Source organism: Manis javanica, chromosome 9 (assembly GCF_040802235.1).
Source record: "Manis javanica isolate MJ-LG chromosome 9, MJ_LKY, whole genome shotgun sequence".
NCBI lineage: Eukaryota > Metazoa > Chordata > Mammalia > Pholidota > Manidae > Manis > Manis javanica.
The window spans coordinates 52,983,470-53,008,378 of NC_133164.1; the positions used below are offsets into that span (position 1 = coordinate 52,983,470).

Here is a 24,909-nt window from a genome sequence, read left to right on the forward strand (position 1 = left end):
TCCTTATGGAAATGTAGACTCTGTGACAGGTAGGACTGATGTATTCCTTCCGTATACCCAGATCCTAGAACAGAGCTTGGCATGTGATAGACATTAATTGTTCAATAAATAAGTGAATGAATGAGTGAAAGATAAATGAATGAATGAATGAATGAATGAATGAATAGAAATGACCCTGTACATCTCTTCAAGGTAGAATTGGGAAGCCTCATGCAAGAAGTTATCATAAAGAAGCAAGTCCCAAAGAGTTTTAACTGATAGCTGAGAAGGTAAGTCTAAAGACTGAGTAATGACTGTCTTTAGGCCTAGTACCTGTTGGACACATGTCTGATCTTTGGGAAACAGTAAGATTATAAATCAGAAAAACCCACTTCCTGAACTGTAAAGTATGGGTGTCAAAACAACACTACTATGGGCTGTTGAAGAGAGAATTGTTCCTCCCTTTTCTCCATGTATTAGTTTTGTATTTCTGTGTAACACTATAAAAATGTAGCAGCTTAAAACTCATTCATTATTTCATAGTTCTGTAGGTCAGAAGTCCAGACAGGCTTGGCTGGGTTCTCTGCTTAGGGTCTTACAGGGCAGAGGTCAAGCTGTCAGTCAGTCTGGGCTTCTGCTGGGAGGCTGTGGAGGAATATCTGCTTCCAAGTCCATTTAGGTTGTTGACAGGATTCAGTTCCTTGTGGTTGAAGGACTGGGGTCCTTGTTTTCATTCTGGTTGTGAGCCAGGGGTGACTGAGTTTCCAGAGGGTACCTGCATTTGTGCCCACATTTCCCTTCCTTCAAGCCAGCAATGGTGTATCAAATCCTTCTTGTGCTTCCTATTTGTCTGACTTCTCACTCTGCCATGAGCTAGAGAACACTCTTTGCTTTTAAAGGGCTTATTAGGTTAAATTAGCCTCCCAAGGATAATCTTTCCTTTGTCATATAAATTAATATAATCACAGATTCCACCAACCACTCAAAAGGGAAGGGGAACAAAGGTGATGGTTAAGGTGGGTCATTAAAATTCTATCTCAGTGCTCATTTCCCTGGACATCATAGCACAGCATGGTACTGAGAAAGTGGTACCTGGTGGAGGAGCAGTGGTACCCACTGTTCCTGTGAGACAAATAGTGGGGCTGGTGAAGACTGCTCAGCTCTGGGGAATTCTGAAGGAAATGGGATGCTTCTGGGAGTGGCAGTATCCTGTAAGCCTGGCAGACCAGTGGCACTAGAAGGAATAGGCTTGTTTGTAGATCCATGAAAGCTACACTACAGAGACCTAAGAAAGACTTGAAAAGTTAAGAGTTTCCAAAGGGCAAATAATCCTGCAGCAGCTAATGGGGGCCACAAACTAACCAATGGTGAGTTATTACTGCTCAGGTGACTATGTTTGCATGCACAGGGTAGTGAGGACTGGGGAAACTTCCATCTGGTTGGAGCAGATGTTAGTAATTTAATTGGATGAGTTTTTGAAGATTTGATATATGACCTTCTATGGCCTTCTTCTTTCAATTTCAAGACTATAACCTGGTAAATAGGTAAGCCAGAATTCAACTGTAGGCTGTCAAGCTCAAAAGTCCATGAATTCTTTTAAGCACTCTGCCAGGGAAGGGAAACGTGAGGCACATTTGCTGTGACCCACCACCCCCACGTCCTGTCATTGGCTGACCACACAGACCTTCCTGCTGAGGCTTGTGTATCCTTGGAATCATCAGAGTCTGCTCCCAACCACCACTTCCAATTAGAGTTGAAATCCAGGGCAGAACTCACCTCCTATCTCTAGACTGTGCTACCTCAAATTCTAGCAATCCCAGAAACAGAAAGATTCCCACCTATTCCTTATTTCAGCCACAAAATTGCACACTGTGAGAGGAACACCTCGATCCATCTGTTGTGTACCATTAGCTGAATCTGACTAGAGAAAAGGAAGTAGAGAGAATTGAAATCTTTTATACATTTTTTAGGGCTATTATTCAAACTTACATGAATTCTGGGATCCTCCTCTCCTAACACTCCTCTTTTCTAATGAATGGGAAAGGAGTTAAAATGATTAAATGGCAGGAGTATAGATCCAAAAGGGGTATAGTAAAACCTCTTGTGTAATTTAACCTTTTTCACAATGTTAACATTAAGAGGCTGTGCTCTGTTCTCACAGAGAAGCCGGGCAGCCTTAAGAGAGCTGTCAGGAAGCCAAGCTAATGGAAGTTACTGGAAGCTATATAATCTGTTGCCAAGAGAGGCAGAGGGGTCTAGTGCAGCTGCTCTGTTTGACCTAGGAGGGTAGAGAGGGGGCTAATGGAGCGTGTGTAGTCCTGTAGTTTGGAAATTGAAGGTTAACTTCTTCCTATTGGTGTATCCAGGATGAATCTATACATTGTGGTCAGTTTGCACACTAGAGATTAGGTATTTCCTTCTGGGTATTTCTAGATTAAACAGAAACAAAGAGAAAAAGCATGACTAAAAGACAGTAAACAAAGGTTACCTTAACTTAGCCTTCCAGAGCCCAATAACTTAGCCCCTACCTACTCTGTTTCTCTTTTCATGATCTGGGTGGGAACCAGGCTGGCTGCAAGGCTTTCTGTGCAGCCGGCCGTTCTCCCTCCCTGGTCTGCTCTTTCCTAACTCTTGGCTGGTTAATGCCTATTTCAGTCTTCATATCTCAGTTTAAGCACTGTGCCTGCAGACCTATCAGATTCCCCAGTTAGGTACCTGCCTAGCCCTGCATGTGGGCTCAGTTACACTTACAATTACTGTTTAGTCATGCTACTAAGTCCTTGATTAATTGTGTAGTTCTTTGTATAATGGGATTCTAAGTTCCTTGAGGACAGGGTTTAGCTTTTCTTCTTCACTGCTGTACCTGCAAAATCTGTCTCAGTATTAACACTCAGCAGGGACTTGGTAAATATGTGGAATAAATGCTTGAGAGAACCAAAAAACCAGAGCACTGGCTAACAGAGCACTCACCAAGTAGGTTTTATTTTAAATATACCTTTCCCTCTTGTAGCATCTCTCTTCCTGCAAGCATTCATGAATTCTGGGCTCATGAGCATAGGGCTCAGCTCTGAGTTGGCTGTCATGTATTTCCTCGGTTAAGGAACTGAGCTGATAATGACCGAGATTATCTTAAGCTATTTTTGGAGAATCTTAAAAAACAACGTATCTCTAAATTCCCACTGCTTGGAAGATTCTAAATTGGTAATGAAGATGCTAATCTAGGAAATGTCATGTGCTGTAGACTACTAAAGGAATCTCCAAAATCAGGCCACATGGCAGATGGGGGTAGGCAAGAGGGAATTATTTTGTGGTGGTGATAGTGGAGGGGGGTGGATCAGATCAACTGTTTTTAACAGAAAACTGGGATATTCACATACGCTTGACAAGACATCTGGCATTCTTAGTATGTCTTCAGCAACTATACATGTCCATGATATGTGCCTTACAGGCAAGGGTTCTGTTTGGGTGTGTGGGTGGGTGGTTGTTTTCTTCTGATCAAAGCTCAAACTTTCAACTGCCTAACAAAGACATGAGACTTCCATTATCTTGCCTGAATGGTCTTTTTGGTCAGAATTAATCATGTGTGCCTTGGGGTTCCCTGAGTGGTTGGTAGACATTTTGTTTCATTCTGTGCTCTACACAACAGGCACGGACTAGAGTGGTTGCCTGGCCTCTGCATCACTATTGAGCGCCGACTGGCCACAGAGAAATAAGCCTCAAGCATCCAGCACCCTTTCCCTCTCTGTTTGTTTCCTTGAAGTTTCCTTCCCTTCATTTTCCCTTCCCTCCCTTCTGCTTTGCTTCTCTCTCTCTTTCCTGGTCCTTCCCTCTCAAGCTCATTCTCTGTCTCTGTCTCACTTTCTGCTTCTCTCTGCATGATTCTTTTCATCCTTCCTTCTTTGTCTCTCTCTTCTCTTCCTCCCTTCTCTGTGCCATTTAAGGTTTATAGGTCGCCAACTGTGCAAGGATACCTTGCCAAGAGGAGAAATGAGGGAGGAATTTCATCCTAAACTCTGTTTGCTGAGGCATAAGTGCTGGCATGGGGTTTTGTCGGCCCAGAGGAGCCATCTTTTTCTAATTTGCACAAAAGTGTTTTTGGGGCTAACAGCCACTATTTCCTTCCTAAGACTATTCCCAAGGGAAGCAGTCATTCTGTATTTTTCCCTTGACTGGGGCTTCCTCTGAATCCCAGTCAGAAGCTCCACTGTCCTCTGCCTGTCTGCTGACCAATCCTGGGCAGGGCGGAATTACATTTGTATCAGAAACATACCCGCCCCCCAAATGTTTCTGCAGTATTCTGGCATTTTCATCTTTTTCTGCTGATCCTTTATTTTTGTTGGGGTTCTTCTGACTAGAAGAGCTAACACTTCAGTCATTTGCCTTAGATATTTAACTCTAATATTTTCTTCTCAGCTGTCTGTGTAACTACGCCATCCTGGCTCTTGCTAATCCATTGGCAGTGGTGGTGTTATTTAACAATGGTGTTTGTTTCATTATCTCTGACCAGAAATACTGAGAATGAGATAACTGTGCTTCTCTTCAAGCTGCCAGACAATCAGAAAATTCCCAGGTTCTGGGAGTGTTCTAGAGATTGAGGGCCATTTCTAATTTTCCTTTGTATCTATAGTGCCTGGCACACTGCTTGGCACATAATAACATTCATCAAGACTGTTGAATGCCTGAATGAAGAACGAGATGAATAACTATATAACTATAGGCTACCTGAGAACTTCAGTCTGGTGCTACAAGTAGCTATTATAAATCCTCATCAAGGTGGATGCACTGATTCTCGCATTCAGCAGACACAGGCTATAGTGAGATAGCCTAACCTGTGTTAGGCACTTGTAAGGTATAAGAAACATGAGCGTATTAATATTACGCCAGCTAAAAGCAAAGTACACAGGAAAGGCCTGGGGGACTGGAAACCAGCTCAGGAGCCCTGGAGCAAGGTCTCATGCCAGTTCCCTCAAGGACAGCAGTGGAGATCATTCCCTGATACTGGTCCACCACCGTGGTGACAGCGATTTCTGTTCGCCTTTGCTGTTCACAGTTCCTGACTTCTTGATCTTCTCCAATCACCCAGCTTTTGCTTGGTGCCTGGTCTTGTGGCCTGCCAGCTCCCGGAGTCCCTCCTTTCTGATGGCTCTGTCTGTAGGTTCCATTGAAGCTTTTCAAGTGGGGCTTTCGCTGCTGGCTCTGACATCCAGCAGAGGCCTCAGTGCAGTGGGCGGAGCCCTTGTGCCGGGCTGCGTCAGGATCAGCACCCTGTGTATGGGGAGCCCGAGACAGGGCAGGCATCTGAGGCTTCCCAGAAGTGGTCAGAGGCACTCCTGAGGATTGAGGCCGTCTCTTGTGTGCCAGCCAGAAAGCTTTTTAAGGTTACGGTCCTATCCCACTCAGTACTGACACATTTAGTGAGGCTTGTCCCGGGAATATGTTTATGGTCCATTTATAATCCAGTGTGGTTCTGAACTGCCTAGTCAGTGAAAGGACAAGGGAACGGGTCAACCAGTAGAGGGAGCAGCATCAAAACTCTTGGCCATTAGGCACTCACAGGTCATAGAGCCATAGCTTGCTTCGGTTTATAGGCATTTTACCAGGCTGTGATTTCTCTTTATGTCATTGACTCACAGTGCCTGACAAAAGGTGCTGGAGGTGCCTCAAAAGTGCCGAGGGAGAGTGCCACACAGGAATGTTTTATTGTAGCTTGAGTCTTCTTCAAGAAAATGGTTCAGACAACAGAATTAAGCCATTAGGGATTGGCAGAAATCTTTTGACATTATGAAAGAATGACATCATAAAACTCACTGTGGCCTGGGAGGACTGACTAAAGATTGTGGGGGAATTGTAAGAAATCATGGTTGGAGCTTGTCAAACTGCAGGGGATTTGATGAGAACAGTCACCATCTCTGTAAGGGTTACATATGATGGCCACGCACCTCACTGATTCAATTGGTGCTCTCATTTTGGGGAATGTTTTATCTCTACCCCTCCCCCCATGCTGTTTCTCAAGAAATGAACACAAGACACTAACCAGGAGAAGAGCCCTGATCTCCCTCCTCTTCTCACACAACTGGTGCTCACCGGCATCATTACCATGAATCCAGATATTATTTTCCTTTTGGAGATTTGGAAGCTAGCCCAAACCTCCTGCCTGGGATTGGGAGGGGGCAACTGAGGAGAGGCCGCCCAGGTCATTGTCATTGTCCCACTTGGTCTTTCTTTTTAAGCTGGGGACTCCATCACTGCTGCCATCAATCTAGCACATTTCATAAACAGTAAATTCATTTTAAAAACCTGCCACCGAACAGCCATCTGTCTCCATTTTTGTCAATCTGCTATTATAACAATGCTTCTGTACTGTGAGGTCGTCTTCCACTAAAGGCTCCTTGATCTGAAGGAAAACATGTTAAACACGGAGACAAGAGCTATGGGCCAACTGACAGCATTTCCACCCACTAGCCTTTCATCACTGGAGCCTGGAATTTAAATCTGTTTTTGACCTAAGGTGCTGATATTGATCTTTTCTAAATTTTTCTGTGCTTGATTTATATACTTTAAGATTCCAGAATTTTCCAACATTCTGATTTATTACTTATTAGGTAGAAAGAAAGCAGACAAATGTTATTATTATTTGAGTATTGTTGGTGGATAAACTGAGGCAAAGAGTGGGTAAGTGCCCAAAGTCAGACAGGAAAGGAGGGGAAATGGCAATGTATCTTGGAGCTATGATTTCTCTCCTGAACAACTGAGTCATCTCCCTTTGTCTGTTTCTTTTGGCACAACTTAAGCATTTTACAAAACTGCTACACATGGACATTTTGCTCTCCAGAGGCCATTCTGAGCATAGCAAAGAGAATTGGAACCAGCTCTGGGCTGCACTATAAGAAGCTGACACCTGGATTCCATGCTGGTTTTAATACATAACATCGTACAATGTATTCTTGCAGCACTCAGGACCTTTCTCCACTAATCATTTTTATTAGGGGGAAAACATATTAAACAAAACCAGAAAACTGCAACAACATAAAATCTCTGCAACCAAGCCAAGGATGTAGACAGCAGCAGAAGGGATTGTAGGCAGTGGAAATCCCTCTGGCAAAAGAAGCTTGTTAACTCACACTCAGTCCCCACATGCCTTCTCTAGATCGAACTTTTGCAAGAGCTCGGATTCTGTTTCTTGTGCTTACCATCAATGAACACCCTTAAAAGCCATTTTGGATGACAGAAGAAGAGTTTAAGTGAGAAGCAGGTTTTCAGTTACTGAAAATTCCATTTTTTCCATGACTGTTCCACACCTTATCTGTTAAAGTGGAGATTTATCAAGTCATATCTACTCTGCAAGTATGGATTTCAAGGAAGGAAACCAACTTGTTCTGCTCATTCCTGCAGTATCCTGGGCTGTCTCTATCTGTATCTTTCCCCCTCCACCTTCCTTTGAGAAAGTTGCTTGGCTTTGATACATTCCTTCTAGTATCGGTGTAAATCCTCCTTGTGTCTTTCCTACTACTTGTTTCTATTTTTGGTACACTGAGCACAGTGCCTCCTTTCTGCTGGCCTGTTCCCCTTTGAGCAATCAGTGGATGCCATGAATAACACTAATGCCTTAGTCCTGTTCCTTAGGGTAACGGTTAATTTTAAGTGTCAACTTGGATAAGTTATGGTGCCCTATAGATGAGTGCACTAGTCTTTAGTCAAACACCAGTGTAGATACTGCTGTGAGGTACTTTTTAAAAAGTTGAGGTACATACAATAACAAGCACAAATCTTAGTGTTCAGTTCAATGAATTTAAACTTGTATATACGATGCTTATGTGACCATCACTGTGGTTGAGATATCAAACATTCTCACTGATATTTTCCCCTTTCAACTATTGCACCCATCTGCCTACTACATCCCCATGGCAACCACCAGTCTGTTCTCTGTTTCTGTAAGTCTATTTCTGTTGTGTTTGTTTGCTTGTTTTGCTTTTTAGATTCCACATATAGATGAAATTGTGTGGTATTTGTCTTTCTCAGTCTGACATGCCTCACTTAGTATAATAACCCCTAGGTTATTATCTATTTTGTCACAAAGGCAAGATTTTGTTATTTTGTTCTTTTTTATGGCTAAATGATATTCTGTTGTATATATGTACCACTCATTTTTATCATTCATCTATTGATGGATGCTTAAGTTGCTCCTACATCCTGGCTTTTGTAAATAGTGCTGTGATAAACACAGTACTGCATATATCTGTTTGAATTGGGGATTTTTGTTTTCTTTGGGTAAATTTCCAGAAGTAGAATTCTATTTTTAGGGTTTTGAGAAACCTCCTTACTGCTTTCCATAGTGGCTGCACCAGTTCACATTCCCAAAACAGTGTAGAATGGTACCTTCTCTCCACATCCTCACCAACACTTGTTATTTCTTATTGATATTAGTTGTTCTGATTGATAAGAGATGACATCTCATTGTGGTTTTGATTGCATTTCCCTGATGATTAGTGATGTTCAGAGCATCTTTTGTGAAGGTATTTTTTAGATGTGTTAATAGTTAAATCAGTAGATTTTGAGCAAAGCAGATTACTTTCCATAATGTGGGCATACCTCATCCAGTCTGTTGAAAGCTTTAAGGGCAAAGATAGACTTCGCAAAGAGGAAATTTGCCTCAAGACTGAAATATAGTAATTCTGCCTGAGTTTCCAGCTTGCTGGCCTACCCTGAAGGTTTCAGACTCAAGACTGCAACAGCACCCTATATTTAGAGCCTGGTGATCTGCCCTACACATTTTGGATTTCCCAGCCTCCATAATTGCATGAATCAGTCTTTAAAATAAATCTTTTTTGGGGAGGAGCCAAGATGGCAGCGTGAATAGCAGCAGAAATTTCCTCCCAACACCATATAGATTTTTTAAGATATAACAAATACAACTATTCCTAAAAGACAGACCAGTGGATACAGTACAACAGCCAGACTACATCTACATCTGTGAGAACTCAGTGCCTCATGAAGGGGGTAAGATACAAGCTGTGGCCTGGCGGAACCTGAGCGCCCCCACCCCCCACCCCACCTCCACGGCGGAAGGAGAGGAGTCAGAGCGGGGAGGGAGAGGGAGCCCAGGACTGCTAAATACCCAGCCCTAGTCATCCACACTGAGAGCGCAGACACACAGTGCGTGGTGTGCTGGATATTAGGGAAAGGGAACAGTAAAACCTGCGAGCAGGTCCCCACAGCCAGCTCCCTTGGGACAAAAGAAAGCTGAGCGCTTTTTGAAAGTCTTAAAGGGACAGAGGCCTCACAGATGGACAGAAGTGTCCTGGCACACTCAGCCCAGCAGCTGGGAATCCCGGGGAAATTCAGGCTCTCCAGCCCCCTGGGAGGCAGCACAGCTCTGAAGCCCCTCATGGAGATAAAAAGCCTCCATCTGTGGCCCTGCCATAGCAGGGGAGCAGCCTGAGAGAGGCCACACCCAAAGCAACCACTCAGAGCCTCCTGCATAGCTGCCTGGACCAGACTCAGAGGCCCCACTGGCGAGCGCAGACAGAGGAAGCTGGAACAGGGCGCCAAGGGTTGCCATTCTCTCAGGAGAGCACACTCAGCATGCCTGCTCCTCCCCGCAAGGCTTTGGCTACCCAGACAGCTGCCCCACCTGTGGAGGCTCAGGAAATAAAACCAGAAGCTGCTCTGAGGAGGGCAGGGCAACCTGCAAGCAGGGAGGGACTTTGTTCTCCCAGCTAACACACGCGCCAACTGCCCACGACTACCTCAATCACCATGTAAAGGCAGAAGAATCTGATCCAGTCCAGAATCACCCAGACAACCCCTGAGAGGGAGCCTGGGGAGATAGATTTAACCAATCTTCCTGCAAAAGAATTCAAAATGAAGGTCATAACCATGCTGATGGACTTGCAGAGAAATATGCAAGAGGTAGAGGATCAAGTTAGGAGGGAGAATACAGAAATAAAACAATTTCTGGAAGGAATAAAGAGCAGACTGGATGAGGTGCAAGAGGCCATTAATTGAATAGAAATCAGAAAACAGGAATACAGAGAAGCTGAGGCAGAGAGATAAAAGGATCTCCAGGAATGAAAGAATATTAAGAGAACTGTGTGACCTATCCAAAAGGAACAATATTCTCATTATAGGGGTACCAGAAGAAGGAGAGAGAGAAAAAGGGATAGAAAGTGTATTTGAAGAAATAAGTGCTGAAAATTTCCCCAAACTGGGGGAGGAAATAGTCTCTCAGACCATGGAAGCCCACAGATCTCCCAACACAAGGGACCTAAGGAGGACAACAACAAGACATATAATAATTAAAATGGCAAAGATCAAAGACAAGGACAGAGTATTAAAGGCAGCCAGAGAGAGAAAAAAAGGTCACCTACAAAGGAAATCAGGCTATCATCAGACTTCTCAACAGAAACCTTATAGGCCAGAAGAGAATGGCATGATATATTTAATACAATTAAACAGAAGTGCCGTGAACCAAGAATACTGTATCCAGCACAATTATCATTTAAATATGAAGGAGGGATTAAACAATTCCCAGACAAGCAAAAGTTGTGGGAATTTGCCTCCCACAAACCACCTCTACAGGATATTTTAAAGGGACTGCTCTAGATGGAAGTACTCTTAAGGCAAAATAGATGTCACCAGAGAAAATAAAATCACAGCAAAGAAAGAAGACCAACCAAATACTAACTAAAGGCAAAAAAAAAAAAAATCAACTACTCACAAAAGCAGTCAAAGGGAACACAAAAGAGCACAGAATAAAACATCTAACATATAAAGAATGGAGGAGGAAGAATAAGATGGGAGAGAAATAAAGAAACATCAAACTGTGTTTATAATAGCTTAATAAGCAAGTTAAGTTGGATGGTTAGATAGAAAAGAAGCTACCCTTGAATCTTTGGTAACCATGAATCTAAAGCCTACAATGGTAATAAGTACATATCTTTCAATAATCACCCTAAATGTAATGGACTGAATGCACTAATCAAAAGACACAGAGTAATAGAATGGATAAAAAAGCAAGACCCATCTTTATGCTGCTTACAAGAGACCCACCTTAAACGCAAAGACATGCACAGACTAAAAGTCAAGGGATGGGAAAAGATATTTCATGCAAACAATAGGGGGGCGAAAAGCAGGTGTTGCAGTACCAGTATCAGACAAAATAGACTTCAAAACAAAGAAAATAACAAGAGATAAAGAAGGACATTACATAATGATAAAGGGCTCAGTCCAACAAGAGGATATAACCATTTTATAAATATATATGCACCCAATACAGGAGCACCAACATACCTGAAACAAATACTAACAGAATTAAAGGAGGAAATAGAATGCAATGCATTCATTTAAGGAGACTTCAACACACAACTCACTCCAAAGGACAGATCCACCAGACAGAAAATAAGTAAGGGCACAGAGACACTGAACAACACACTAGAACAGATGGACTTAATAGACATCTACAGAACTCTACACCCAAAAGCAGCAGTATACACATTCTTCTCAAGTGCACATGGAACATTCTCCAGAATAGACCACATACTAGGCCACAAAAAGAGCCTCAGTAAATTTCAAAAGATTGAAATTTTACCAACCAACCTCTCAGACCACAAAGGTGTAAAGCTAGAAATAAATCATACAAAGAAAGCAAAAAGGTCCACAAAGTCATAGAGGCTTAACAACATGCTCCTAAATAATCAATGGATCAATGACCAAATTAAAATAGAGATCAAGCAATATATGGAAACAAATGACAACAACAGCACAATGCCCCAACTACTGTGGGACACAGCAAAGGCAGTCCTAAAAGGAAAGTATATAGCAATCTAGGCCTATTTAAAGAAGGAAGAACAATCCCAAATGAATAGTCTAAAGTTGCAATTATTGAAATTGGAAAAAGAAGAACAAATGATTATTGAAATTGGAAAAAGAAGAACAAATGAGGCCCAAAGTCAGCAGAAGGAGGGGCATAATAAAGATCAGAGAAGAAATAAATAAAATTGAGAAGCATAAAACAATAGGAAAATCAATGAAACCAAGAGCTGGTTCTTTGAGAAAACAAAGAAAATATATAACCTCCTAGCCAGACTTATTTAGAGAAAAAGCGAATCTACACACATGAATAGAATCAGAAACAAGAAAGGAAAAATCATGATGGACTCCACAGAAATACAAAGAATCATCAGAGAATACTATGAAAACTTATATGCTAACAAGCTGAAAAAGAAGAAATGGACATCTACCTAGAAAAATACAACCTTCCAAGACTGATCAAGGAAGAAACAGAAAATTAAAACAGACCAATTACCAGCTATGAAATTGAAGCGGTAATCCAAAAACTACCCAAGAGCAAAACCCTCGGGCAAGATGGATTACTGCAGAATTTTATCAGACATACAGAGAAGACATAATACGCATTCTCCTTAAAGTTTTCCATAAAATAAAAGAGGAGGGAATACTTCCAGACTCATTCTATGAAGCTAGCATCACCCTAATACCAAAACCTGGCAAAGACCCCACCAAAAAAGAAAAATACAGACCAATATCCCTGGTGAACATAGATGCAAAAATACTCAACAAAATATTAGCAAACCGAATTCAAAAATACATCAAGAGGATCACACACCATGACCAAGTGGGATTCATCTCAGGGATGCAAGGATGGTACAACATTCAAAAATCCATCAACATCATCCAACACATCAACAAAAAGAAGGACAAAAAGCACATGATCATCTCTATAGATGCTGAAAAAGCATTTGACAAAATTCCACATCCATTCATGATAAAACTCTCAACAAAATGGGCATAGAGGGCAAGTACCTCAACATAATAAAGGCCATATATGATAAATCCACAGCCAACATCATACTTAACAGCAACAAGCTGAATGCTTTTCCTCTAAGATTGGGAATAAGACAGGGATGCTCACTCTCCCCACTGTTATTCAACATAGTACTGGAGGTCCTCGCCACAGCAATCAGACAAAACAAAGAAATACAAGGAATCTAGATTGGTAAAGAAGAAGTCAAACTGTCACTGTTTGCAGATGACATGATATTGCACCTAAAAAAACCCTAAAGACTCCACACCAAAACTACTAGAACTAATATTGGAATTCAGCAAAGTTGCAGGATACAAAATTAATACACAGAAATCTGTGGCTCTCCTTTACACTAACAATGAACTAGCAGAAAGAGAAATCAGGAAAACATTTCCATTCACAATTACATCAAAAAGAATAAAATACCTAGGAATAAACCTAACCAAGGAAGTGAAAGACCTATACCCTCAAAACTACAAGGCACTCTTAAGAGAAATTAAAGAGGACAGTAACAAATGGATACTCATCCCATGCTCTTGGCTCGGAAGAATTAATATTGTCAAAATGGCCATTCTGCCTAAAGCAATCTACAGATTTAATGCAATCCCTATCAAATTACAAACAGCATTCTTCAACGAACTGGAACAAATAGTTCTAAAATTCATATGGAACCACCAAAGACCCTGAATAACCAAAGCAATCCTGAGAAGGAAGAATAAAGTGGGGGGGATTTCGCTCCCCAACTTCAAGCTCTACTACAAAGCCACAGTAATCAAGACAATTTGGTACTGGCACAAGAACAGAGCCACAGACCAGTGAAACAAAATAAGGACTCCAGACATTAATCCAAACATATATGGTCAATTAATATATGATAAATGAGCCATGGACATACAATGGGGAAATGACAGTCTCTTCAACAGCTGGTGTTGGCAAAACTGGACAGCTACATGCAAGAGAATGAAACTGGATCATTGTCTAAGCCCATACACAAAAGTAAGTTCGAAATGGATCAAAGACCTGAATGTAAGTCATGAAACCATAAAACTCTTAGAAAAAAACATAGGCAAAAATCTCTTGGACATAAACATGAGTGACTTCTTCATGAACATACCTCCCCAGGCAAGGGAAACAAAAGCAAAAATGAACAAGTGGGACTATATCAAGCTGAAAAGCTTCTGTACAGCAAAGGACACCACCAATAGAACAAAAAGTCATCCTATTGTATGGGAGAATATATTCGTAAATGACAGATCTGATAAAGGGTTGGCATCCAAAATATATAAAGAGCTCATGCACCTCAACAAACAAAAAGCAAGCAATCCAATTGAAAAATGGGCAAAGGAGCTGAACAGACAGTTCTCCAAAGAAGAAATTCAGATGGCCAACAGGCATATGAAAAGATGCTTCACATCGCTAATCATCAGACAAATGCAAATTAAAACCACAATGAGATATCACCTCACACCAGTAAAGATCACCACCATCCAAAAGACAAACAACAACAAATGTTGGCGAGGTTGTGGAGAAACAGGAAGCCTCCTACACTGCTGGTGGGAATGTAAATTAGTTCAACCATTGTGGAAAGCAGTATGGAGGTTCCTCAAAAAGCTCAAAATAGAAATACCATTTGACCCAGGAATTCCGCTTCTAGGTATTTACCCTAAGAATGCAGCAGCCCAGTTTGAAAAAGACATTTGCACTCCTGTTTACCACAGCACTATTTACAATAGCCAAGAGATGGAAGCAACCTAAGTGTCCATCAGTAGATGAATGGATAAAGATGTGGTACATATATACAATAAAGTATTATTTAGCCATAAGAAGAAAACAAATCCTACCATTTACAACAACATGGATGGGGCTAGAGTGTATTATGCTCAGTGAAATAAGCCAGGCAGAGAAAGACAAGTCCTGAATGATTTCACTCATCATTGGAGTATAAGAACAAAGAAAAAATGGAAGGAACAAAACAGCAGCAGAAACACAGAACCCAAGAAAGGACTAACAGTTACCAAAGGGAAAGGGACTGGGGAGGATGGGTGGGAAGGGAAGGATGGGGCGGAAGAAAGGGGGCTTTATGATTAGCATGTATAATGTGGGGAGTGGACATGGGGAGGGCTGTGCAACACAGAGAAGACAAGTAGTGATTCTATAGCATCTTACTACACTGATGGACAATGACTGTAATGGGGTTTGTGGGGGGACTTGGTGATGGGGTGAGCCTAGTAAACATAATGTTCCTCATGTAATTGTAGATTAATGATACCAAAAGGAAAATAAATAAATCTTTTTCTTATATATACATTTCCTATCTATTGGTTCTTTTTCTTTGGAGAACTCCCTAATATACTTGGTTAATACCAAACTTTCTTTTTCTCCAGAACACCAGCAGGTAATTAATTTCTCGAATGTGTCCATTTCTGTCTTGTACTAGCTATGTGATATTGGCTAAGTCACAAACATCTCTGGGCATCTGTTTAATCGCCCTTTAAATACAAATAAAGAACCTTTCCATGCTACTCACAGAGGAATCCATACACCATTATTCTGGGTTTCCATTGTAACTCAAAGGTAGACTTTCACAATGTCCAGAGTCCTTGATGTGCTGCAAATGAAGGAGGAGGATGTCCTCAAATTCCTTGCAGCAAGAACCCACTTAGTGGCATCAAATGGAACAGCACATCTACAGAAGGAAAAGTGGTGGCTTCGCATCATAAATCTGAAGAGAGCCTAGAAGCTTCTGCTGGTGGCTCGTGCCATGGTTGCTCTTGAGAACCCAGCTGATGTCATGTCATATCTTCCAGGAATACTGGCCAGGGAGCTGTGCTGAAGTTTGCTATTGACAATGGCTACCTCACTCCTGGAGCTTTCCCTAAGCAGAAGGAAGCAGCCTTCCAGAGCTGCGACTTCTGGCGGTTACTGAACTCCGGGCTGATCGCCAGGCATCTTGTGTTGACCTGCCCACCACTGCCCCATGTGGCACTCTCCTCCACTCTACGCGGCTAGTGCCATCCCGTGCAACAAGGAGGACGCTCACTCAGCAGGTGCAACGTGCCGACGAGGACCCGGGAGCTTCTGCGCGTGCGTGGCCCGGTCTCCCAGGAGCCCCTGCAGGAGCCCGTGCCTGACCTCTACTCCCGCCTTGATGGCGATGGGAGAACAGGAGTGGGCGCCGCGGCAAGGGCGTGCCCGAGAGGGATGTTAGGGTGGATGGGCTACTCCGACTCCCGAATCTCCCGAATGCACCACCACCCAGTCCGGGACTGTGGCAGAGCAGGTGTCCTTCGTACCTACTCAGCAGTCCCCCCCCAAAGACTGGAGCTCCCAGCTGTCCACCCGAGCCCGGCCTGCGCCCCACTGCCTGGACCACCGAATGAGTGGGAACGACCACTGAGGGGTCCTAACCTGTTCGTCCACAGACCGAGCAGAAAGTGGGGACAAGGTTGACGGAAAATAAGCAGTTTCTGAAAGTTTTTTCAAAAGAGCATATAAAAGGAGTATTTGCTGCTTAGGTTGTTAGGATTAAATAAGAGTGTACCTGCCACAGAAACACTATGTGTTTATTAATTGAAACTAGTATCACAGTCTACTGATTTGTGTGTAGGCATATAATGATGTTCATGTACGCACTATTATGGGAGGCAGGGTGGGGAAAAATGTGGAATGCCCTTCATGGTGTTCGCATTCTAGGTTTCCTGAAGGAATGCAGCTGGTGTGATGGTGACGAAAAGAGCATGAGCATTGGGAGGGAATAAGCCCCCTTCGAATCTCTCTGCTAGATTTGTGATTTAAAGCAAATGATACTACCTTTTTGAGACTCCAGACTTCTAAAAACTCAGGTTTAGAAGTGGAGGTCAGGATGCGTGCTTAGCTAGGTCCACAGGGCATTCACCTGAAGAGGGGAGGCACTGGAGGACACATGCTTCGGCTCGTCTCCCTGACTGACCACCAAGGGGAAGCAAGACTCTTGAATGTGACCCATGTCTTGCCCCTGGAATCTTTCACAATTTTGCCACTGAATTTGTCTCAAATTGCTCAAGATTGATGACTATAACAATGGGCTCCCTATTGGAAGCCTGATAAAGAACTCTAAAACCTGGTGAGTAGAGTGGCAAAAGGTATTGGGGGTGGAGGACAAGTAGAAAAGAAACAGAATGAGATGAGGGTCTTTAATGTGAACAGCTGTGGGAAGTCCCAGCTACACACAGGGCAGGGGCTTGGAGGGAAGCTCGCTACCCTAGGGATGTTACTTGGTGGTGGTATCCAGTTTTCACACCCCAAAAATGGGATTTTTTTTCCTCATACACTAGAGCAGTAGTTCTTAGTAGAGATTTTTTCTCCCCAGGGGACATTTGACAATGTCTGGAGTCATTTTTGACTATTGTGCCTGGGGTGGGGGGACACTATTTTTAATCCCCTGGGCATCTGGAGCTGTAAAGACCATATACTGCACAAGATAGCCCTATAGCAAAGTACCCAGCTCACAACCTCAGCAACACCCAGGGGAGAAATCCTGCTCTGGAGGCTATCCCTCCTTGAGGGAAGGAAGCAATCCTAGTATGTATGGTTAGACTGGAGTTACACTGCTGCTTGAGAAGAACAGGAGACTTGAATGGCTTGGATGTTTCCTGTAAGATGAAGGATTTCATGGAGTGTCTCTTATGGGGCTGTGGTGCTGCTGCACCAACACCAGGCGTTAGGTTATAGAGTTCAAAGTGGTCTTGAGAGCAGCTCACGTCGTCGCCTCAGCACCATGGTCAGGCAAAGCCAAGGTGGACTCCGGGATGGGAAACTAGATTCCCTGACAAAACAGCCTTGTTTCTGCTCTTCAGATGGTGTTTTCTGTGTTCTCCTGTTGATTTAGTTCTATCTGCCCAGTTGGGGACAAGCTCAGTACAACCAAGGGCTATGGATTCTCCCTTTCCGGGGCCTCCTACCATTCCTAACAAATGGCAAGTCCTCAGGAAAGAAATGTTTAAAAAAGTAAAGTCACCACTTAACTCAATGTAGTCCAACAGGCTGACAACCTGAAAAAAAAATTAGGACAGGAAGAAGAAAACCACCTTCAGTGGATGAATATTTTAAAATTAAAGGCTGCAGTACAGGTATTGTATTTCCTTAGAATATTAATATGCCCTCACTGGAATACATCATTGAAATTTCACTGGAAAATTAGGAAGGGCAAGGGTTTCAGGCTGGAAAGATATTTTGAATATCTTAAGAGATTGAAATAAACAAATTATGAATCTGTTATGTTCAAGACCAGATTATTGATAAGGCAGTAAGTTTTAGGTCATTTTTATGGTGGCAAATGGGGAAGCCTCAGGATTGTTGTGTCCTAAAGAGCTGCTCATCAAAATATTTTCCAGATTCTTTGAGTTGCAAGGGAGCATAAAGAATGGTGTTTCCAACCTACTCTGCTTAAAAGGCTGTGACCTGCTCAAGATCACTTAGTGGCAAAGCCAGGACTAAAACCAACTTCTTAACTACTAGACTATTATCCCAAGCTGCTTTGCTTGCCATTTGTCATGGTGTCTGACATTCCACCATCTACAGGGAGATAAAAAGTGATAGGTGTTTGGAATCAGGCAGATTCCAGTTTTGCTGCTCCCTTTCTATGGGCTTAACCTTTCTGACTTCAGTTTTGTCATCTAGGAGGAGAGGAATGAATCATTATTAGTTTATTTGTGCCATAAAAGCTTCTAGTCTCTTAAAGCTCTTTCTTATATGCAGTTATTACAAGTAATTTTCATAATTCTGACTAGTGTTTATTAGACAGTGATCCTGGGAACACTTGTTCTGTAAGATATGCTTGAAAATTTTCTGTGACTAATGTATTTTGTGGCTATAAAAGTGTGGCTGACACCAATTAAACCAAAGTAAAAAGGCACAGGAATTCTCAGAGACTTTACTAAGTTAATGGATACTATGATTCACTAAGATGACATAATAAGCAGCATTTCACAAATTTGTTTAACCATAGAACCCTTTTTTAGTGGAACATGTCATAACATCTTGTGGGACATTAGTTTTTGTAGAAGACAGTTTGGGAATTATGATAGGTTGATTGGTGGTCCCACCCCCTTGTTTCTGGGCTCAGTCATGTGGCTTATTTTGGCTGATCAGTTGTTAGTGTGATGCAACCAGAGGCTTGGAAAGTTTACTGAGGCTTGCTCTCTTGTTGCTCTTTATGATCTTAATCATACTCTTCTCTTGTTCCTTCATCGTAATCATGAGTTTTCACTAGAGCTAATATCCTAGAAAGATGAGAAAGACTTGGGAAGAAGAGTGAATTTGTTTCAGCTTAGGTCATTTGAGACGTGTTTACCCAAAGCCAACCATTAGCCAACTACCACCAGAAACATGATCCTGGCCAGAAGCCAGCTGAGCTAGAAAACATGCAAGTGAGCCCAACCAAGATCAGAAGCAATTACCAATTTAAATCACCTGCAGATCTGTGAGCAAAATAAAGGTTACTGTTTTAAGCCATTCAGTTTTGGGTGGTCCTTTATGCAGCATGATGTGAGGCAATAGAAAACCGATTCAGGAATTGTAATGGGAACTGATACAGAAGTGGAATTGTCCACACTCTGGACCCACCTATTCATTTTATTCCTACATGTGAAAGGCAGTCTTCTCCTCCTCCCCAAATCCCTAAAGATCCCTTCTAATCACAGCATCAGACTCAAGGTCCAGGATCTCAAGATATGTAACAGGTCCAAATATGGGTCCTTGGTATGTAGTTCCTTTGAGTTGAAGACCTATGAATGAAAAAGAGAAGTGATTTGACCCAAACCTAATGCACTGGGGTAAGAAAGGAAAAGATAATTATAGTACACAATCCCATTTAAAAAGAGGAAAAATGGAAAACACATAGAGGCACTGGTTCTTAGCAGTTCTAGAGTCTAGCCTTACAAATGGTGCTGGGACCTCCACTTCAGAAGAGGGGAATGTTTCTTTAGTTGTGCTCCTTAAGAGTGACTCTCCAGCCCACTGTTTTCTATGGTTCTGTGCTCTGTCCTCTAGGATGTCTTTGCTTTTCCACTCTTCTTGGCCTTTGTGGCCTTTGAAAAATTTTCTCAGCCTCCTTCCTGCTTGTAGATATGAGGTACCCAAAGGTTTTCTTACATTTTCAAAAGTCTCAGTTTCTTTTTGTATAAATTGGTAAAACTTTTGCTATTATAGTACCCTAAAATTTTTTTGTGAGTTTCTTATGAATCTAATGAGCCAAAAGCACTACCTATAACTCTTTTATAAAGCTGGATCTCTCTCTGGACTTAATTGCTGTTATTTGGGCAAGTCAGGCTGCTGTGGGACAACGCTTTTAAGATTTCTAGCAGCTCTTTTGTCTAATTTAGAGAGTCTTGTAGGTTCTGCTTTATTTCAGTGGTTATAATAAAAGGTCTTAAAGATAAATATTTGATGGGATACTTGCCCTAGGCTGTATTTTACTTTGAGACTCTTTTGCTAACTGGAAAAAGGTGAGAAACAATTTTATTTTCTAGCCAGGAAGTCCTGGTCCCTCTAGATTTGCTTACATACTGGTCAAGTATTTTTCTAACCCTTTTCTTTCTTATAGAACCTTACCAATATGCAGGTAATAAGAGCCACTGCACAGTTAACATTCTGCCCTAAAATGTTATTGTTCAAATGGCAAACTTCATTAGATTCATTTTCTACCTTCTGAATGATGGCAGTTCACCCATTTTTTGCTCTGAGGCTGCATGACACATGTCACTTTTCCATCCTTCTATAGCTGTTTTCTTATCATTTTTCTAGTCTCTGCCCATTGCTTGGTCTCAAAACCAGTGTCACATTTTTTTCAGTTTTGGTTATAAACACACCTTTGATTCTAAATAATTTCTGTGTCCGTTATCTGTTGCAACAAATAATGTACATAATACATCACCCCAAAATTCAGTGGTTTAAAACAACCCTTGACTTAACTCATAAGTCTACTGATCAACAGTTGAGGCCGAACTGTATTTCTTATCTCTGACATGTTCTTTTGAAAGATCAACTGGTTGTCAGCTGAAATAAGATGGCCTCAGCTCAGGCCACATGCCTCAACTTCATAGATTGTTCATCCACCCATGGGCTAGCCCAGTGTGTTCTCATAGCCATGTTAGAGTTCAGAGTGTATAAATCCAGTTGGACAAGAGGGCAAGCAGAAATTTGTAGGTGGTTGTCAAGTTTCTGTTAATATCTCTGGCCAGAGCAGGGCAAATGACCAAATTCATAGTTGGAGTACGAGGAGATCATAGTTACAGGGAAAAAGATATGGATGGAGAATGGCTATGAAATGGAGGCTGTTAATAACCTCCATTTACTATGGGTTTTCTGTGGAAGTACAGGTATTTGTGAGTTAGAACTTTGTTCCAGTACCTCCCTGGAAGAGAATCCACTGATGTCATGGGTTAGCTCTCTTAGTTTCTTTACCTTTCCAGGCTCTTTCATAAATTTGCAATATTCTCAGATCTACCTACATTTCTTTTCTGTATGATCTTTTCAACGTAAGTTTCATATGTTTATTATCTACAGGATTGAGTGGCACCTTATCTTATTTGTCCCAAGTTAATGGTGATCTAGTGATTTAATATATAAAATTCTCCTCCTCAGAAGAATGAATAGCTGACAGAAATAGGAAGAGAGGGAAGAACCAAAGGGGACAAAAATGATCACTGAAAGCAAAGGTATTTGAGTGCCTGTGAAGGTGTGAATGTGTATAATGTGGCTACAGTGTGTACATTTGCATTGTGTGTTATAGATGCTAGTGTGTGTACATAAGTTTTTATTAGTGTGCATATGTGTGAATATATACTTGTGCACCTCTGCATTAGTGTGTGTTTATATGAATGGTGGTGGGTGTTCCTTCCCTGTTTGTTAAACAGTACTAGGACACTTGACCTGACAAGTCAATGGACAGTGATGAGTAATCACAGGTCAAGCTCTACAGGAAAAGAAGAAAATACGAAATTGTAACCAAAAGGGTTATAAGAACAAAGCAGGAGTTGGAGGGTACCTGCATTTTATCGTGCACTTCTAGGACTGAGAAATTCCAAACGGCAATAATGAGCAATTCCCTACCACTTCTCCCTCTATGTCCTTTCTTAAACCTGGATGCTAGGGAAATATGAGGTAAAGCATCCATGTTTCCCTTCCATAAAGTAATATGAAACAGAGAAGCCCAAGGTAGATTTTATGTCTCATATTTTTCCACCAAAATGTCACATTCTTACTGGAGATAGAAGACCAGGAAGCGGATATGTAGTTCTTTGTCTCAAGAGTGGGATGATGTTCTGTTTCTTCTGAAATATTTTAAATGTGACAAAAGCAAAAACAGATTTGTCATTGCCAAGATTCTCTTCCAGGAGGTCTGTGTGAGTGAGGGACTTTACTGGTTATTCATCAATTTCGTGAGTCCCAGAAACCTTCCAGCAAAGTCAAGAAATCTGGAATTCTTTGGAAATCTTGAGTTGCAGCTCCACACAGTCCATCAGACTCGGGACTGGTGGCAAACTCCTGTTTTGTTTTATTAACGTATTTGTTATTCCAAGGATATTCCAATGGAAGCTGGTCCCATTTGATACCTTAGTGGAGACTGATGAAGGGAAATCTTTTTTAATTGGCAGTGGATTGCGAGGCCATGAGATTGAAAACTTTTGCTGGAGGAGTTCTATAATCTTAGATTACCTAGTGAGAATCTGCTGTATGAGATAGGCATTACTACTATTATCCCCATTTCAGAGATTAAATTATGAGCCTTTGATCACTTACTTGGGATTATTCCAGAACAGTGCTCTTGAACACCTCACTATACTGACTCTACACATGGAAGGTGATGTGCCTTCCATGACCAAGAGGCTGGAAGCTTCATTTACTAGCCTTAGTTGTAAGCAACAGCACAAAATGCTTGACTATAGGTTGACACAGTCTAGATTTTACTGTCTGTCCTTTTATTTTTTTGCCTACCTACAGTTTGATTGCATACCAGGTCTAGCACCACAAAGCCTTTTCGTTGGCATTGAACCAAAGTTACCTTTAGCTGTTCCTGAGATGCAAAATCCTACCAAGTTGCTGCTCAGCCTTAGGAAGTGACATTTATCTTAAGAATTCACAGTACTTCCAATTCAAAACTTGATTTACTGTGATTGTAAGTCATAAAAATGATGCATGATATGTTGATTTGATGTAACAATCAATGTCTGTTTAATAAACGACCACAATGGGTTTACATTATCTCTACCTGAAGCAATGTGTGACTTCTCAGCCCATATTTCATATTCTAGCTAAAAAAAAATCCTCACATATGCATAAACATATTCAAAGGCAAAAGACTTATTTACTGATGAGAGCCTTAAATTGACCAATTTGTAGCTTTTTTTTTCTGAATAGAAGAAAGCTTTCCAAAAAGAGATTGCTACCACGTGTAGTGGATTACACATAACTTGCTCAGATAGGAAAAGCAAGTGAAATGGAATATTCTGTTTCTGATTCAGTCCTATTCTTACCTACACATAGCTCTTCTTAAGTGAACTTGACAGTGTTGTGGACTGATATTAAGGTAGACTACTTTAGTAAACAAGAAAAAGGGTTTCACTCCCTACAATAGCAAACAAGCTTTATAATAAAAATTTCTTTGTGCAGGGGAAGATATTATAATTTTCAACACACAATAAATATATTTGCTAGTCAAAAAACATTTCATTACATGCCAATGTACTTTATTGTACATTAACCATGTTTTTTCTCTGTATAAAAAGGTATCATTTTCTACTGTAAAATGTCTGCAATTTATTTTTACTAGTCTGTTTTTGCCATGAAGTAAGAACATTACATTAAGTAGCCTTTACTGATAAGTGAACCTTATATAAGGGGTGAAATGTACAATAAAATCTCTGAGCATTATTGTTTGGGTATCTGTACAGTTCTGAGAGCAAACAGAGTTAAACTTTTGTACTAGAACAGCTAATTTTATTAACACAGCTGATCTGTAATTATTGGATTTACTGGAGTCCTTTACTTTGATACTCTCAGCAACTATAATAGATGTGTATGTTCTCTAAAATAACACTGTTGCATGCTTCAGCTACAACTATAATTTTTCCTGACAATGTCTCTTCTGGGTTAAAAGCATAATTAATACTTTATTTAATCCTTGCATACTGTATACTTAGTTGACCATCATTAAAAATGGCACTTGCTCAGAGCCATATAGTTTCTTCACAGTTGAATGTATTTGACCCTGATTACTGTTTATTGGAAATACACCAAATAAATAAAAAGGGAGCTGCAACAGAGTTCTGGCTCTATATTTTCTGTGCTGAGGGGCACTGAGACAATGACTGCACATTGCTTATAAGAGTTGTGAAAATTTTTGCAGGTTAGAGAACTACAGTCTTACATTTGAACATATTTGATTCACTACTTGTGGGGATGATACTTGTCTTGTACTTATTTCATTCTTATTTTAGCAATAAAATCACAGGCAGTTTATCCTTGAGGATAAGAAGAAGCTGATGGCAGGGAAAGGGCTGGCTTACTTTGCTTGGTTGGGATGATGTATCTAAACTACTATTTCTGAAGAAACCAATGCCTTCAATCTCCCTGGCTCTGTGGTAGGTGCTTCGTGTATGCTATCTTATTTAATCAGCACAGCACCCCTATGAAGTAGGCGTTAATATAACCATTTCAGGAATCTGGGACTGGCACTACAGTTTGGTTAAATTACGTGGCTAAGTCACAAAGCCAGTGAATGTTGTTGGGGCTGAGATTTGACTTCAACATAGCCTGAATATTCCCACACAGTATGAGAAATGTCTAAATGTTTGAAGCCCAGGAATGGAAACAGAAAAATCTACTTGAAAGAAGAAATTTGGAGAAGTGTAACTAGAGATACCGTATTTCTAATGATTTAATATATAAACTCATTGACTATAATTGGTTTAACTCTGAAATACTTATGTTTGGTGTGCTACACAGAAGCATGTGTTTTGTGCTATCAGAAACAGGCATACCTTGTTTTATTGCATCTTATTGAGCCTCACAGATACTGCGTTTTTTACCAATTGAAGGTTTGTGGCAACCCTGTATTGAGCAAGTCTGTT

At 41.2% G+C, this 24,909-nt stretch overlaps 1 pseudogene; it reads left to right on the forward strand.

Moving 5' to 3' along the window:
- The first annotated feature begins 15,386 nt into the window (after positions 1–15,386).
- Positions 15,387–16,249, forward strand: LOC118969042 (small ribosomal subunit protein uS2-like; annotated as a pseudogene).
- Positions 16,250–24,909: the final 8,660 nt, after the last annotated feature.